Here is a 17,554-nt window from a genome sequence, read left to right as displayed (position 1 = left end):
GCAATACTTGTTAGTAATAAAAGAATTATCAAAACTACAACTGCAGTTGGAAACTTAAAACCCTGGATCTTTCAATCTTTGACAGAGAAAGCAGACAAAAATTACCTAGGAATATTAAGGGTTTGAATTAAGTATATGACTTGACACAGATATATGTATCTGTTAAGAAATTAAATTTTTTCCCTCTCTTAATAACCCTTGGGCCAAAGAAGAAATCAGAGCTGCCATAAAAATATAACCGTACTAGATGCAAAGACAGTAGAACCAAGATGCCTTGGCCGCAGTATTTCAGGTAATCTGCCACAAGATGAAGCTATCACTTTGCACAGGAAAACGAACTGCTTTGCTATGATATCCTCACAGGGATGCAGTGGAAATAAAATGCAAACAAACATTTGAAGGGACTCTATAAACTCAAAGTGCTATACAAGATGATAACCTTGTCTTACAGTGGAGGTATATCCTGATAAGCCCACTGTAAATTGAAAATATCGTAAGCTGAAAATGCATTTAATATAACTAACCTACTGAATGAACAACACAGCTTAGCCTGGCCTACCTTAAACATGTTTAGACACTTACATTGGGCTAGTTGGGCAACATCATCTGGCAATACAATACACCGTAGAGTACTGGTCGCTTACCCTCATAATCACATGGCTGACTGGGAGCTGTGGCTCCATCTCTAGAGTATGTTAGCCTGGAAAAAGACCAAAATTCAAAATTGAAAGTATGGTTTCTATAGAATGTGTATCACTTTCACATCACCATGAAGTTGAAAAATTATAAACCGAACCATCGTAAGTTGGGGACCATGAGTCTCCAAATGCAAAGCACTATACACAAATCAAGGAATTATTAGGCTTGAATCGATTAAGTGGACATACTACAGGAAGTTCTGTGTGTTAGTAAATGAGAAGTGCTAGTGAACAAGAAATGGAAACAGGCAATGTTGTCAACAGTTCGTGAGACTCTCCAGGTGTCGGCACTGAGAGGTGCACAGCTGCATCCCATCCCTGCGAGGGGGGTGAATGCATGAGCTGGTCTGGTCTGACAATCCTGTGTGAAGAGGTGGGCCCGAATGGCAGCACAACTCGGAGGTGGCGGCTGGTTTGGGTGGGCACCGCTAAGTTTCTACCTAGATCTGGTTCTTGAGCTGATTTTGAAGGATGAGGAGGAATTAGAATGACAGAAAGGAACAGTGTACACTGAGGCTTTTTGAGATCACAAGTGGTTTGATGTGGTTGAAGAACCAGATATTTATAGGGAGTGGCAGTTCTGAAGAAGTAAGTAAACATCTTTTGGTAAAATGCCAGCCTATTGTCTAAAGATTTTAAAGTTTATCTTGACTTTGAGATACCATGTTAAATGGAAGAGTGATCCCAGCACTTTGGGAGGATGCTGCAGGAGGATCGCTTGAGCCCAAGAGTTCAAGAACAGCTTGGGCAGCAAAATGAGACCTCATTTCTACAACAAATAAAATTAGCTGGGTGGTGTGTGCCTGTGGTCCCAGCTACACGGGAGGCTGAGGCAGGAGGATCTCTTTAGCTTCCAAGCTGCAGTGAGCTGTGTTCACGCTACTGCACTCCAACCTGGGTGACAGAGTGAGACCCTGTCTCAAACAAATACATAAATAAATAAATGGAAGAGCGACTTGTATTAATCTGGTTCTAGAAACAGCAGTGCTTGGAAATTCTAAAAAGTCCAGACACAGAGAGAGTAGCTTCCATCTAATCTGTGGTTCATATTTCGAGGCCTCTTAAAACTTAAAGGAATCTTGTCCCTTTCATACTTAAACCATGCGGTGTTCTACTGTAAATCCCTCACCAAGGCCCACCAGAACTACAGGTCTGGCCCCTGGTCACCTTTCTATCTTCATCTGATGATCTCATCTCCAGGAACTGGCTTCACTTGGCTTCTGAGTGTTTCTGGAATGATCTGAGTGTCTTCCTGCCTCAGAGCCTTCATTCATACAATTCTCTCTTCCTCTGTTCTCAATCTTGCTTCAGGCTTCAGAGAGGCCTTCCTTGAGGGAAACCCTTTTCCCCAATCATCTCCTTTCATATCACTTATCACATTTAAGGACAGGGCCTAAATCTGTTTTTAATTAAATTACTGACCAACTTAAGGAATGAATAAGTCAGGAAACAGATGATTAGGATTAAAATAGGGACAAGAGCGATATAGGAAAAAAGATTAGAGAGTCTCTGAAGAGGCAGAATGATCACAGAAGACCGGGAAGGGAAAGCATCCAGGATGACACCCAGGGTTCAAGTGAACTGGAGCATGGCTGGATAGATGGGTGGGAGAGGAGTTCAGGATGCGGCATGTTACCAATGAGAGAGGGCTGTGAGAGATCCCATCGTAGATGTCCAGCAGAAGCTGGTACTAGGTTCAGAGCTCATGAGTGGGACATGGGAGTCACTGGCATGCGAGTACTAGTTGAAGCATTGTCTGTGGAAAAAACGACCCAAAGAACGTCACAGGCCCAATCAGAGAAAACATTTGTAAACATGCTTCAGAGAGAAGAAAGTGAAGCAAGTGAACACAGCAAGGAGGAACACAGGAAGAGAGGGAGTTATCAAAGCCAAAGAGGGAAGTCCTAGAATACCAAACTCCACTGGATCAAATGCCAGGAAGAGGCTGAAAAGAGCCATCCCCAGTGACCTTTGTGAGGGCTTTTTTAGGAGGCAGAAGTGAGACTGCAGAATCAATAAGAGAGTTTGTGAAATACAGTCACTAAAATCCCCAAATCTTTTAATCCAGGTTTGGTCAACATTTCAAAGAAAATTGTAAGTAACAATTGTAAAATTGTGAGGAAAATCTTTAAGGGGTAAAGGCTGTTGACACAAGTGCTTCTGAGAATGGTAGTATTGGCTGGTATTATTGTGTTTTAAAAGTGAGAGAAAGATGTATAATATTTACATACAGACAATCTTGGATATATGATGGTTCACAACTTACTGATTTTTTGACTTTAAAATGGTGCAAAAGTGATAAGTATTCAGTAGAAACTGTACTTCGAATTTTGAATTTTGATCTTTTCCTAGACCAGTGATAGGCAGTTTGATGCTCTTGCAAGGGAAGGCAGTGGCAATAAGCTCAGCCACACAATAGCAAGGGTGAACAACCAATACTCTACAGTATACTGTGTTGCCAGCACTTTTGGATATTGTGTCTTGTGTTTTCACAACCCATTTTGGTCACATTTAAAGTACATCTATATGTCTTCTATTTCCTGTCATTTTAAAATTGAGTTTTTGTCCAGTCAATTTATCAGAAAGGGTGAGGAGCCCTCCAGCCATAGTCCAAGGCTTAATAGTTACTTCTCATGGATTGCAACATGTGATCTTAAGACTGAAACTGTTTGTTGTGAAAAGATATGTGGGGAGCTATCAGGATGTTTTTCACTGGAAATGGAATTAGCTTGCAGCTGCTGTGAGATTAACTTACTGACCTTTACTTTACTGATCTTGATATCAACTCGATCTTCATGGAATCTCTGGCAAATTAGGAAAACTATATTTAGACTAGCAACCATGTAAGATTTTTACAAGTAAAATAAAATATTCCTTTCCTTTTCAGAATACAAGGCAAAGTTTCCTTCTTTCAGAGATAAATAAATGGAAATACATAGATCTCTTCTTAAAAGGGCTCTTCCTGTCCTAGTACACACCACATTTTACTATGATTTTGTTGTTCAGTTCTCCATTTTCATTACTTCTTTGGATACTACTGAGTTTAAAGTTAAATACTTTCTGTAGTAGTTCATTTTCACACTGCTATAAAGAATTGCCTGAGAAGAGGCTTAATTGACTTACAGTTCTGAATGGCTGGGGAGACCTCAGGAAACTTAGAATCATGGCAGAAGGCAAAGGAGAAGCAAGTACCTTCTTCACAAGGCAGCAGGAGAGCGGGGGAGAAGGGGGAAGCCCCAGACACTTACCAAACAACCAGATCTCATGAGAACTCCCTCACTATCATGCCAACAGCATGGGGGAAACTGGCCCCATGATCCAGTCACCTCCCATCACGTCCCTCCCTTGACACATGGGGCTTACAATTGGAGATGAGATTTGGGTGGAGACACAGAGCTAAACCATATCATTCTACCCCTGACCCCTCCCAAATCTCACGTCCTTCTCACATTTCAAAACCAAACATGCCTTCCCAACAGTCCCCCAATGTCTTAATTCATTCCAACATTAACTCAAAGTTCAAGTCCAAAGCCCCATCTGATATAAGGCAAGTCCCTTCCACCTACGAGTCTGTAAAATCAAAAGCAAGTTAGTTACCTCCAAGACACAACAGGGGTACAGGCATTGGGTACATGTTCCCATTCCAAATGGGAGAAATTGGCCAAAACAAAGGGGTCAGAGGCCCCATTTAAGCCTGAAACTCGACAGGGCATTCATGAAATCTTAAATCTCCAAAATCTGCTTTGATTCCCTTTCTCATATCCAGGGCACACGAATGCAAGGAGTGGGCTCCCATGGCCTTGGACAGCTCCACCTCTGTGGCTCTGCAGGGTACAGCCCCTACAGCTGCTTTCACAGGCTGGCATTGTGTGTCTGCAGCTTTTCTGAGCACAGAGCACAATCTGTCAGTGGATCTACCATTCTGGGGTCTGGAGGATGGTAGTCCTCTTCTCACAGCTCCACGAGGCAGTGCCCCAGTGTGGGAGCTCCAACCCCACATTTCCCCTCTGCATTGCCCTAGTAGAGGTTCTCCATAAGGCTCTGCCCCGGCAGCAGAATTCTGCCTGGACATCAAGGTGTTTCCATAAATCCCCTGAAATCTAGGCAGTGGCTTCCAAAGCTCAACTTTTGTCTTCTGTGCACCCAAAGGCCCAACACCTTGTAATGCTGCCAATGCTTGGGATTTGCACCCTTTGAAGCAATGGTCCAGCTGTACCTTGGCTCCTTTTAGCCACAGCTGGAGCTGGAGTGGCTGGAACACAGGGTGCCATGTCGCAAGGCTGCACAGAACAGTTGGGTCCTGGGCCTGGCTCATAAAACCATTTTTCCCTTCTAGGCTCCAGGCCTGTGTTGCCAGGGTCTGCCCTGAAGATTTTCTGAAATGCCCTGGAGACATTTTCCCCACTGTCGTGGCAACTCACGTTACTAATGCAAATTTCTCCAGCCAGCTTGAATTTCTCCCCAGAAAATGGGTTTTTCTTTTCTACCACATGGTCAGGCTGCAAACTCCCTAAATTTTTGTTGCACTCTGCTTCTCCTTTAAACATAAGTTCCAATTTCAAACCATCCATTTGTGAGCACATATAACTGTATGTGAGGGAAAAGCCAGGTCATGCTTTGGTGCTTAGAAATTTCTTCTGCCAGATACTCTAAATCATCTCTTTCAAGTTCAAAGCTCCACAGATCTCTAGGGCAGGGGAAAAATGCCACCAGTCTCTTTGCTAAAACATAGCAAGAGTGACGTTTACTCGAGTTGCCAATTAGTTCCTCATCTCCATCTGAGAGCACCTCAGCCTGGACTTCATTGTCCATATCACTATCAGTGTATTGGTCAAAGCCATTCAACAAGTCTCTAGGAAGTTCCAAACTTTCCCACATCTTCCTGTCTTCTTCTGAGCCCTCCAACTGTTCCAATTGCTGCCTGTTACCCAGTTCCAGAGTTGCTTCCATAATTTCAGGTTATTTTTATAGCAGTACCCCACTCCTGGTACCAAGTCTCTATATTAGACCATTTTCACACTGCTATAAAAAACTGCCTGAGACTGGGTAATTTAGAAAGGAAAGAGGTTTAATTGCCTTACAGTTCTGAATGGCTGGGAAGACCTCAAGAAACTTAAAATCATGGTGGAAGGCAAAGGATGTAGGAAGCACCTTCTTCATAAGGCAGCAGGAGAGAGAAAAAGAAGGGGTAAGTGCCAGACACCTATCAAACAACCAGATCTCATGAAAACTCACCCACTATCATGAGAACAGCATAGGGGAAACCGTCCCCACGATCCAATCATCTCCTGCCAGGAACCTCCGTCAATACATGGGGATTACAATTGGAGATGAGATTTGGGTGGCAACACAGAGTCAAACCATATCACTTTTGTATTTGAATAAATTGTATTTATTTTTATTTTCTTTTATTTGTTTTGAGACAGAGTCTCGTTCTGTCACCCAGGCTGGAGTACAGTGGCATTACCACAGCTCACAGTGGTATCCATCTCCCAGGTTCAAGTGATCCTTTTGCCTCAGCCTCCTGAGTAGCTGGGACTACAAGCATGTGCCACCATGCCTGGATGATTTTTATTTTTTTACTTTTTTGACACAAGGTCTCACTCTGCAGCTCAGGCTGTAGTGCAGTGGTCCAATCATAGCTCACTGCAGCCTCAAACTTGGGCTCAAGCAGTTCTCCTGCCTCAAGCTCCCAAGTAACTGGGAGTACAGGTGTGCGTCACCATGCCTGGCTAATTTTAAAATTTTTAATAGAGACAAAGTCTCGCTATGTTGCCCAGGCTGGCCTTGAACTCCTGGCTTCAAGTGATCCTCTCACCTTGGCTTCCTAAAGTACTGATATTATAAGCATGAGCCACTGTGCCTGCCCCTGGATTGTTTTTTGTTGTTGTTGTTGAGACAGAGTCTCGTTCTGTCACCCAGGCTGGAATGCAGTGGTGTGATCTCAACTCACTGCAACCTCCGCCTCCCGGGTTTAAGGGTTCAAGCAATTCTCTGCCTCAGCCTCCTGAGTAGCTGGGAGTACAGGCACCTGCCACCACGCCTGGCTAATTTTTGTATTTTTAGTAGAGACGGGGTTTTACCACCTTGGCCGGGCTGGTCTTGAACTCCTGACCTCGTGATCCACCCTCCTCGGCCTCCCAAAATGCTGGTATTACAGGCATGAGCCACTGTGCCGAGCCTATTTTTTCTACTCTGTAAAATATTTATGGAAGTCTACTGTTTTTCTCAGTGATTTTTGAGTTTCACGTGTTAAAATATTAATCCTTTGTGATGTTTCTTATAATCATTCTTTGTAATTGCTTTTCTGCTTTTTAATGTTGCCTATTTCTTTGACAGAAATATTACATTTATTTAATGTTGACTCAGCTAACTTCTGTGGTTTCTATTATTGTGTTTAAACTTTACTCAATTTTATAGAATGAGTAGAGAACACAGAAAAAGGAAATGGTAAATGTATTTTTATTATACATTCACCAAATACCTTCCTTGCATTTTCTTTTTCTTTCTTTCTTTCTTTCTTTCCCTCCCTCCCTCCCTCCCTCTCTCTCTCTCTCTCTCTCTCTCTCTCTCTTTCTTTCTTTCTTTCTTTCTTTCTTTCTTTTGAGACAGAGTCCCACTCTACTGCCCCGGCTGGAGTGCAGTGGTACAATCTCGGCTCACTGCAACCTCTGCCTCCCAGGTTTAAGTGATTCTTGTGCTTCAGCCTCCTAAGTAGCTGGGATTACAGGTACATGCCACCATGCCCGGCTAATTTTTGTATATTTTGCACAGACAAGGTCTCGCCATGTTGTCCAGACTGGTCTCAAACTCCTAACCTCAAGTGATCTGCCTGACTCAGCCTCCCAAAGTGCTGAGATTATAGGCATGAGCCACTGTACACAGCCACTGTTTTCAAAGATCTTCTAAATATTATTTATTCCTTTCTTTAACTTCAACACCCAACTCACACAATAGCAATACTATTGCTATTTATAACAGTAACCCATGTATATTAGTAAGTGCTTAATGGTGAATTCATAGCAACTCTCAGGTTTCTAGTAGGAATAAATCCTAAATTACAGAGAAAGTTAGATTACTTAATTCTCATGTCATTTCTGTTCTCTTGGTTAAGTAGACTGATTTTTAAAACACAGGGGACATAACTTTCATTGGTAAGATGGAAAATAAGCTCTTGGTGAGCAGTTAGCTGCCCAAATCAATCTGAATCTGAGCTCCAGAAATGATAGCTCTTCGAACTGAGATAATTCTGTCATTCTCAACAATCTTTGGTAAGTATAACTTCTTACTACTACTGCTGTATGACAGACAGCATCCTAGGAACTTTCCATGTATTATTTCTAACCTTCACAATGATATTTCCAAATACTTGTTTTACGAGTCAGGAAACAAAGGCTTAGAAAGGTTAATTAACTTGCCCACATTTACCTAGCATGTTAGCGGTGGAGCTGGGATTTGAACTCAGGTCTGTCTGATGCAAAAAAACCTGTACTCTTCTTACTATGTCAAACTGCTTTCTAAAACCCTACCTACCCTAAAACCCTAAAATCACCTTCTATGCAAGGTGATATAGTTTGCATGTTGTCCCCATCCAAATCTCATGTTGAAATGTAATCCCCAATGCTGAAGGTGGGGCCTGGTACAAGGTGATCAGATCATGGGGGTGGATTTCTCAGGAATAATTTAGTATCATCCTCTTGGTACCATCCTTGAGGTAACGAGTGATTTCTCATGAGATCTGGTCATTTAGAAGTGTGTGGCTTCTTCCCCGCCCCACTCTTTCTCTTGCTCCTGCTTTTGCTACATGATGTGCAAGCTCCTGCTTCACCTTCCGCCAAGAGTAACAGCTTCCTGAGGCCTCCCCAGAAGCACATGCTGGAGCTATGCCTCCCCTACAGCCTGCAGAACCATGAGCCAATTAAATCTCTTTTCTTTCTTTTCTTTTTATTTATTTATTATTTATTTATTTATTTTTGAGACAGGATCTTGCTCTGTCGCCCAGGCTGGATGGAGTGCAGTGGTGCAATCACAGCTCACTGCAATCACTGACTCCCAGCTTCAAAACAATCCTCCCACTTCAGCCTCCTGGGTCACGGGGACTACAGGAGCATGCCACCATGCCCAGCTAATTTTTGTATTTTTTGTAGAGAGGTGGTTTCACCTTGTTGTCCAGGCTAAGTTTGAACTCTTGGCTCAAGCAATACACTTGCTTCGGCCTGACAAAGTGCTGGGATTACAGGCATGAGCCACAGTACCTGGCCAAACCTCTTTTCTTATAAATTACCCAGTCTCGGGTATTTACAGCAATGCAAGAACAGCCTAATACCCAAGGCATAGGGGTAAATATACTATCTCATTTACATACAGAGTAATGAGTTTGATATTCTTGGTAATTTGATATTGACATTGCTGGCAAGATGTTAAAACCAGTAATTAAAAGGATAGCTGGTAAGCGATAGGGAAAGGACTCAGTCACTAGAAGCCAGTAAGGTTTTGCTAGGAGTAAACCTTGCCTGGTTATTCTCACTTCCTTTTTAATCTTGTCAACAGCTCACAGATCAGAGGAATGGTGGAATTACTCAGACAGGCATTTGGAGAAGTCTTTCCTATCATCTTGTTTATGAACACCCTGAGCTGGATGATAATATAATGAAGTGAACTCCAACCAAAGAGCCTTGATTAATGGACTGATATTCTTAGACCAATCTTTTTTGGTTTAATAATTTACAAGGATATGGATACAGATAATAACTCTGCTGATACTGTGAGGCTTCGGGGAGTAGCTGATGTTGAGATGAATGAATCCAGATCCAAGATAATTTCAACAGAATGGAAAAATGGGCAGATCCTAACGAGATGAAATTTAACAGGGTTGAAAGAGGAGTCCTCCACTATGGTCCCAGGCTAGCTCACATATAGCTGGGGGATACAGTGCTTCACACTTCTTGGTGAAGAGACTAAGGAATTATTTATATGATGAGACAGTCTCATGAGTCTGGCCATGATAGGTTGCACAAGCCACAGTGTAGCGTCTGGTTTAGGAATCTCATGGCCCCACTCACCGTGGTGAGGCTCGTGTGCTTTCTCAGGGACTCTGATGAACAGAACATGCACCAGAGGGACTTTCCATCAAGGGAGTCACTCAAACTTGTGTCTCTAATCACATAATCAACAGTTGGATGAACTAGAAAGGCTTAACCTGAAGAAGGCTTAGGGGAGATTAGGTATTTGTCTCCAAACTTCTGAAGAGCTGAATTGGAAAAGCAACATGGAAAAAAGATACTTGGTATAGGTAGGTTTGGAGGGTGCAACTGGGTAGAAGTTACAAGAGACAGACTCTGGCTTCACTGAAGGAAGAACTTTCTAACATAGCTATAGAAAAATGAAATGAACGATTTCAAAGAACTAAGTCCCTTAACTTGGGACTCTTGTTCAATCAGAGGCAGGATGAGTAACCATACGAGAGGGATGTTTAAGAGAATTTTAGTATTCAGTAAGGTCAGACCATATGATTGCTAGGATATCTTCCTAACCAGAGATCCTACCATATTCCAAAAACAAAATTTTTAAATATATAGCTACTCACATAAGAAATAAAATGTGATTCGTGTGAAAAAGAACAAAAAGCAACAATATTATCAAATAAACAAGAAAACCAATTCAAATGTGACTTTAGGCATGTTTCCTAAAACTCTCTGTCTTCAGCTTACTTCTCTGGCTTACTTTCCAAATTTATCACTGTATCTGAAAACTTGTTTCTCTAGGTTATATTATGGAGGCTCTGTTAGTGGATCTGGGCAAACCACATGTGTATTTTAAAATCACTGAGTGATTCTAATGCTCAGTCAGTTTGGGGGACTGCTGAAATTCTAGACTTATGTACAGGGGTTACCTTCTATTTTGTATAAGAAATTTGTCTGTATATGTAAAGCTTGAAAAGAACTTAGTAATTCTAATCAACTTGTTAATATTTAAGGCCTCTGCCGTTTAATATTTAAGCACCATTTTAACGCAGGCAACAAACTCAATCTCAGTTTCTAAACTCTAACAATTTAAAACATAAAAATATCACATCCAGGCTGGGTGCAGTGGCTCATGCCTATAATCCCAGCACTTCTGAGGCAGGAGGATCACTTGAAGCTAGGAGTTGGAGACCAGAATAGGCAGCAAAGTGAGACCCCACCTCTACAAAAGTTTTTAAAAGTTAGCTGGGCATTGTGGTATGCAGCTGTGGTCCCAGCTACTTGGGTGACTGAGGTGGGAGGATCACTTAAGCCTAGGAATTCCAGGCTGCAGTGAGCTGTGATTGTGCCACTGCACTCTGGCCTGGGAAACAGAACAAGACTCTGTTTCTAATTTAAAAAAAAAAAAAAAAAAAAGGAACACTTTTATCAGAGGAGTTTGGTAGGAGGCTCTGGGGTCATAAATCTGCTTATTCATCTGTTCTCGCGAAGACTTTAGATGAGACGTGACAGAAATCCATCATCAAACGCCCTTTTGATTCAGAGGACAAATCCATCACCTGTGGCTTTCTGGACTTTGAGACAAATGGTTCCTACAGCTAATCTAGCTCAGGCGTCCCTCCCCTCCCCCTACCAGAGGATGGGAAGACAAACTGAAAGAAGAAAAGAACAGGAAAGAGACTGGCCTATAGCAAGTTTCTTGTGGAGTAAAAGTCCAGCAATTATTAAAGACTGACAAGAAATAATGAATTAAAATGAGGCAATGACACAACCTATCCAAATCTAAAAGAAGAGGACTTTTACATGTATACGCCAATAAAAGCAATATTAGTAGGATTATTTGTATTTTCTGAAAGTTAAGTTTGGAAAGTCATTTTTCTGGAAATAATTCTTATGCAGACTTTATGTTACCTGATACAGTAACAGTATGACAATAATGATGATACTGTAATAATAGTGACACTGTATTCATTGTTAAGAAATCTAATACAAAAATCCTCTAACTTGGTTTCTTGGTGTCTGGCAAGTTGCCATAAGTATCTCATAGTGAAAATCGTCACCACTGACAATGAACTGGCTGGTCAGATAATGCTGATTTTTAATTAATGTTTACCAGAGTACAGAAGAGAACCTGACCCAATTCTAAATTGGAATTGAACTCTTTGTCTTTCCCTTCCCATGCTAAATGCAAGTCCACAGTCACTTAGCACTTGGTCAAATTCTTTCTTGCACATTTTTCAGAGCCTTCTGTTGCCATCCACAGTTTTGGGAAATGGGGTTATAGCAGAGAACAAATCATGTCCCTTTTCTTATAAAGCTTGCATTCTACCATAGGAAGATAGTCAATAAACAAATGCCCAAATAAAAAAAAAATTCAAATTAAAAAAAAAAGGTAAGAAGGTAACTTCCGAGTTGCCCCTCTGGTGCATAGACACTTCCTTTTAATGATGATTTGGACAGGTCAAATCTTTTCAAAACTTTCCCATTAGTGGAAGGAAATATTGTACTTACAGATGCACAAGACTATGAGAAAAAGGAGGTATGTGACCAGTTCCCGTAAAACACTTTTAAGGTATTTCTCTCGGTTAGTGCTGCTTTCCTCCATGAGTCTTGTTCCCCAGAGACCTTTAAAATAATAATGAAAAAAAGAAAAGATGTCATTTTATTTAAGAAATCTCATGAATGGCAAAAGGGAAAATAAAGAACAAACTAAACAGTATCACCTGTAAGGGAGAGTCTCCCTTTTTTTTTTTTTAAATCACATTTTGAATGCAACCGAGAAACTGGTTTTGTAGGCCTACCTTTTATTTAAGACTACATCTGGCTCCACTGTTACCCCAAACATGCAAAACATAAGGCAACAATCCTGATCATTTTATAGGCTCCCAAGCCCATTAGGAGTATCTTAGTCAAATTTTAAAAAGAGAACAGGAAATAAGGAAGGCCTAACAGAGGAGTTAAATAATTGTGCAAAACGTATCAGTTCTTCCCATTTGAGGTGGATACAACCTTGTAATTATCCCACTACTAAACCCAGTTAAGAACATGATGTAACTATATTTCAAGTAATACCTTTTAGGTCACCCCTGATGAAAAGAAGTCCTTGCTGGAGAATCGTTTCAACATAGAAACATGTTATGCTTCTAACCCACTGGCATAAAAGCTCTGCTCTGTAAGAGCAGAAGCTGTCCTATTAAAAAACTCCATGGTGACTGATTACACTAAGCGTGCTTGGCTTAGCAGATTTTTAAAAAAGCAATTAACATACAATCTTTAAAAGCAGCAACTCATCCATGTTCCCTCTCTCTCTGTAGAAAGAGTAGAATCAGCAACCATGTTCTACGTTTTAGCAGATGGAAAAAGCGTTGGGCTGGCTGAGTGAAGATGACGTAACCCTCCATGAGCTTGCTGGAGAGAGTGACCGCAAGTTTTGGACTCAGTCAGCAGCAGACATGGTGGTCATCATCCAAACCCCCGTTAATGAACAGTGTGGTAAAGTCACATTGCTGGTTACTTGGAAGAACCTTAATATTTTCCAAAAAAGACAAACCTCTCAATCCTTTCAGTTACATTAGGTTGGCCGTTAAATGGAAACCAACCTGGTCCCTGCATGTTGTCTCACACTTTGATTCCACAGACCTTAACTCCTTCAATAATGGAAACTCACATAGCCACTTTCACCATAATCAAGCCACACAGAGAAATGGGAAAAAGAGCATAAGGTCTTTTACTTCGAAGAAATGAGTTCATCATTAGTGTTCATGTATTTTTTAAGTCTTATAATAATATATAAGTTCTATTCCTGAATTTGGGTATTCCCTTTTCTTTTCTTTTTTCCTCCCAAATGTCCTTTAGGAAAATCAGCACTGAATTCAAAAACACTGTGTTACGCATCACACGTTTCACCAACACTGAGAGTGGAGCATAACTTATGACCAACTTTGCTTCTGCCAAGATCTGGTAGTTGTCAGGGAATTACTCACTCAGAAGAAATGCAGCAAGCAGAATGTTTGTTCACTGAAACACTATCATACTAAAGAATTATTACAAATTTAGATGACACGGAAAATTACAACTTAGAATAACACAGAGGCAGCCAAAGATTAGGCTCGGTAGCCTGGACACAAACACACCACTGCTTTGGGTAAATTTCTTTTGGAGGCCAGGCCCAAAATATATGTCAACAGAGACTGCTGTCTCTTTACTCCCAGGAAACACTGTTGCCCTGTCTCACTTCGTCAATGATTTCATTCTTTCTCATGGTTTATAAACAACTAGGCACTAAGGAACAGCCATGATTCTTAGTATTTATACATGGTATTGCTTGGCCTATAAATAGAAAAAACAAACTCCTATCAAATTTTCTTCAAACTAGGCTGGGTGCGGTGGCTCATGCCTATAATCCCAACACTTAGGAGGCTGAGGCGGGTAGATCACTTGAGGTCTGGAGTTCGAGACCAGTCTGGCCAACATGGTGAAACCCCGTCTCTACTAAAAATACAAAACTTAGCCAGGTGTGGTGGTGGGCGCCTGTAATCCCAGCTACATGGGAGGCTAAGGCAGGAGAATTACTTGAACCCGGGAGACAGAGGTTGAAGTGAGCCAAGATCATACCACTGCACTCCAGCCTGAGTGACAGAGTAAGATTCCATCTCGAAAAAAAATAATAATAATTTATTCAAGCTAAACTTGTGATGACCTATGGCAATTTAATTCTAGCCTTTGAATGAAACACTTCAAAGGGAAAGAAACAAGTCCTCATATGTATGAATTTATTTATTTTGAGGCAGGGTCTCTCTCTCTGTTACCCAGCCTGGAGTGTAGTGATGCAATCATAGCTCACTGAAGACCTCCTGGGCTCAAGCCACCCTTCCACCTCATTTTTTGATTTTTTGCAGAGATGAGGTGTCAATATGTTGCCCAGGCTGGTCTCGAATTCTCAGCCTCAAGTGATCCTCCTGCTTCAGCCTCCCAAAGTGCTGGGATTAGAGGCATGCCACTGCACTCGGCCTCCCTTATATTTTTATATTATATACATCCATATATTTTCTTTCTTTTTTTTTTTTTTTTGAGACAGACTCTCACTCTATCACCCAGGCTGGAATACTCTGGCACAATCACGGCCCAATGCAGCCTTGACCACCTGGGCTCAAACAATCCTCCTGCCTCAGCTCAGCCTCCCAAGTAGCTTAAACTACAGGCACATACTACCAAGTCCAACTAAGTTTTTAATTTTTGTAGATGTGGGGTCTCATTACATTGCTTAGGCTGGCCTCAAACTCCTGGGCTCAAGCAATCCTCTCGCTTTGGCCTCTCAAAGTGCTGGGATTACAGATGTGAGCCACTGTGCTTGGCCCTGTGTATTTTCTTTTTCTAAATTACTCTATCTACTTCCTCAAATATTTACTGCTTTAAGTTTTTCATCCCATTTTCCCATTGGGTGTGTATGTAGGACCAATCTTAGCGTACAGGGACCTTTTACATCCGGATGGGTGAGAAATAGTTGCATCTACAAGTAGGAAAAATAGCTGTCCTGCAGCCAACTATTCTTCATGTTTGGCAGAGCTGTTAGGATAAGAATGGTTAAGGACGGAATCATGTGCAAATTGATGACATTCTTCAAAATCAATTGTTGTCTTTCCCACAGATGTTCTAGTTGTGGTGGGAGTAACTTCCCAGCATTGCAGGTATTCAATGTTTCCAGCTGTTAGGGAGAACACGGAATAAGTACAGACTCGACTTCCTTTAAGAGGGTGCTTAGCTAATGCCAGAACGCAAAGCCAGAGTACATCATCTAAAGCACGGTCCTCAGTCCCCAGACTGCAGATGGGTACTGGTCCATAAACTGTTAGGAACCCGGCCCCACAGCAGGAGGTGAGCTGCAGGCGAGCAAGCATTATCGCTGGAGCCCTGCCTCCTGTCAGATCAGCGGTGGCATTCGACTCTCACAGGAGTGACAACCCTATTGTGAACTGCGCATGTGAGGAATCTAGATTGTCCGCTCCTTATGAGAATCTCACTAATGCCTGATGATCTGAGGTGGAACAGTTTCATCCCCAAACACTTCCCACTCCAGGTCTGTGGAAAAATTGTCTCCCATGAAACCAGTCCCTGGTGCCAAAAAGACTGGGGACTGCTGATCTAAACAGTACATTCCTCTGCACAATGTCACTTCTTAATATGAACACTAGGGAACTCTGTAATGGAGAACTCCAAGCACAAAAGATATTCCAAACATAAACAGTTGGCTTTGAACAAAAATGTCATTTCTCCAACTATTTTATCTAAATCCTTTCAAAGACTTTTTATTAGCTGGGTGCGGTGGCTCATGCCTGTAATCCCAGCACTCTGGGAGGCTGAGGTGGGTGGATCACCTGAGGTCAGGAGTTTTGAGACCAGCCTGACCAACACGGTGAAACCTCGTCTCTACTAAAAATACAAAAGTTAGCTGGGTATGGTGGCGAGCTACTCGGGAGGCTGTAATCCCAGCTATTCGGGAGGCTGAGGCAGGAGAATCGCTTGAATCCGGGAGGCGGAGGCTGCAGTGAGCCGAGATCACACCACTGCATTCCAGCCTGGGCAACAAGAGTGAAACTCCGTCTAAATAAATAAATAAATAAATAAATAACTACAACTTTTTATTTTAGAAAATATCAGAAATATCACAAAGAGAGAGTGATATAATGACAAATCTATCACCTAGATCCAACAATCTCAACTCAATGCCAATCCTAGTTCATTTACATCCTCACCCATCTGATGCCACTGCTGATCTGACAGGAGGCAGTAATGCTCACTAGCCTGCTGCTCACCTCCTGCTCTGCGCCCCGGTTCCTAACAGGCCACAGACCATTACCACCCCGATTATTTTGGAATTAATTCCAGCTATTGTATCACTTCATCTGTTAGTATTTCAGTTCCATGGTTAAAAGGTTAATTGTGGATCTTTCACCTCACACTACCCTGCCCCATCTGAAATACATGAAACCCGTATGGCCTATTATCAAGGCATAGTGCAACACAGGGCTTTGGAGTCAAATGATATATTAAACTGAGGGCTTAACCACTTGGGAGCTGAGAAAGCTTACCTGACATCATGAGCCTCTGCTTCCTCATTTAAAAATGGAGTAAGAGTACCTTTTTGTGGGGTTGTCCTGGGAATTAGAAATATTACTTGTGGAGCACTTCGAGTGCCTGGAAGCGGCCTGTCTGTAGCTTCAGAAACAAGCCCAGATCTGCAAAATGGCCTTTTGGAGGCCCAGTTGGTCCAGATTTCAGAGCGGTATAAAGACTCAAATCCGTATGAACTATCAGTTCATTGTGATAGCCTGACCAAATTCTCAGTGTATTTATATCATAAAAGAATTCTCCTTTTGTGCTAAGACACATGTGAGTCTCATTTACAAGAATGAATACAATCCTTCCTAGTATTCATTTGAATTGCAGGGACACTTTTAGAAAGGGAAGTGGCTTTTTATCTGTATTTGTCCATTTTCTATAGAAAAGACAGTTGCTACCTTAAGTAATATTGACTCCTGAATCTTGAATTTCTTTTTTTCTTTTTTTTTTTTTTGAGACAGTGTCTTGCTATGTTGCCCAGGCTGGTCTCGGATTCCCAGGCTCAAGCAATCTTCCCGCCTCAGTCTCTTTAAGCAGCTAGGATTAAAGGTGTGTGCCACTGTGCCTGGCCTGAATCCTGAATTCTTTTTTTTTTTTTTTTGAGATGGAGTCTCGCTCTGTCGCCCAGGCTGGAGTGCAGTGGCGTGATCTCGGCTCATTGCAGCCTCCTGGGCTCAAGCAATCCTCCTGCCTCAGCTCAGCCTCCCAAGTAGCTTAAACTACAGGCACATACTACCAAGTCCAACTAAGTTTTTAATTTTTGTAGATGTGGGG

General features: G+C 41.9%; 1 protein-coding gene across 1 annotated transcript in view; it reads right to left on the bottom strand.

Moving 5' to 3' along the window:
- Positions 1 to 17,554, bottom strand: part of PKD2 (polycystic kidney disease 2 (autosomal dominant)) — a 71,095-nt gene that overhangs the window by 46,665 nt on the left and 6,876 nt on the right. Inside the window, exon 2 of the mRNA XM_011951829.1 lies at positions 12,173 to 12,286. The gene's annotated coding sequence lies outside the window, so the exon portion shown is untranslated. The remainder of the gene's footprint in view (positions 1 to 12,172; positions 12,287 to 17,554) is intronic.

The sequence above is a fragment of the Colobus angolensis genome, unplaced genomic scaffold (genome assembly GCF_000951035.1).
Source record: "Colobus angolensis palliatus isolate OR3802 unplaced genomic scaffold, Cang.pa_1.0 Scaffold328, whole genome shotgun sequence".
Lineage (NCBI taxonomy): Eukaryota > Metazoa > Chordata > Mammalia > Primates > Cercopithecidae > Colobus > Colobus angolensis.
The sequence above is the reverse complement of the archived record's forward strand: the minus strand, read 5'-3'. Positions and strand labels throughout refer to the sequence as shown.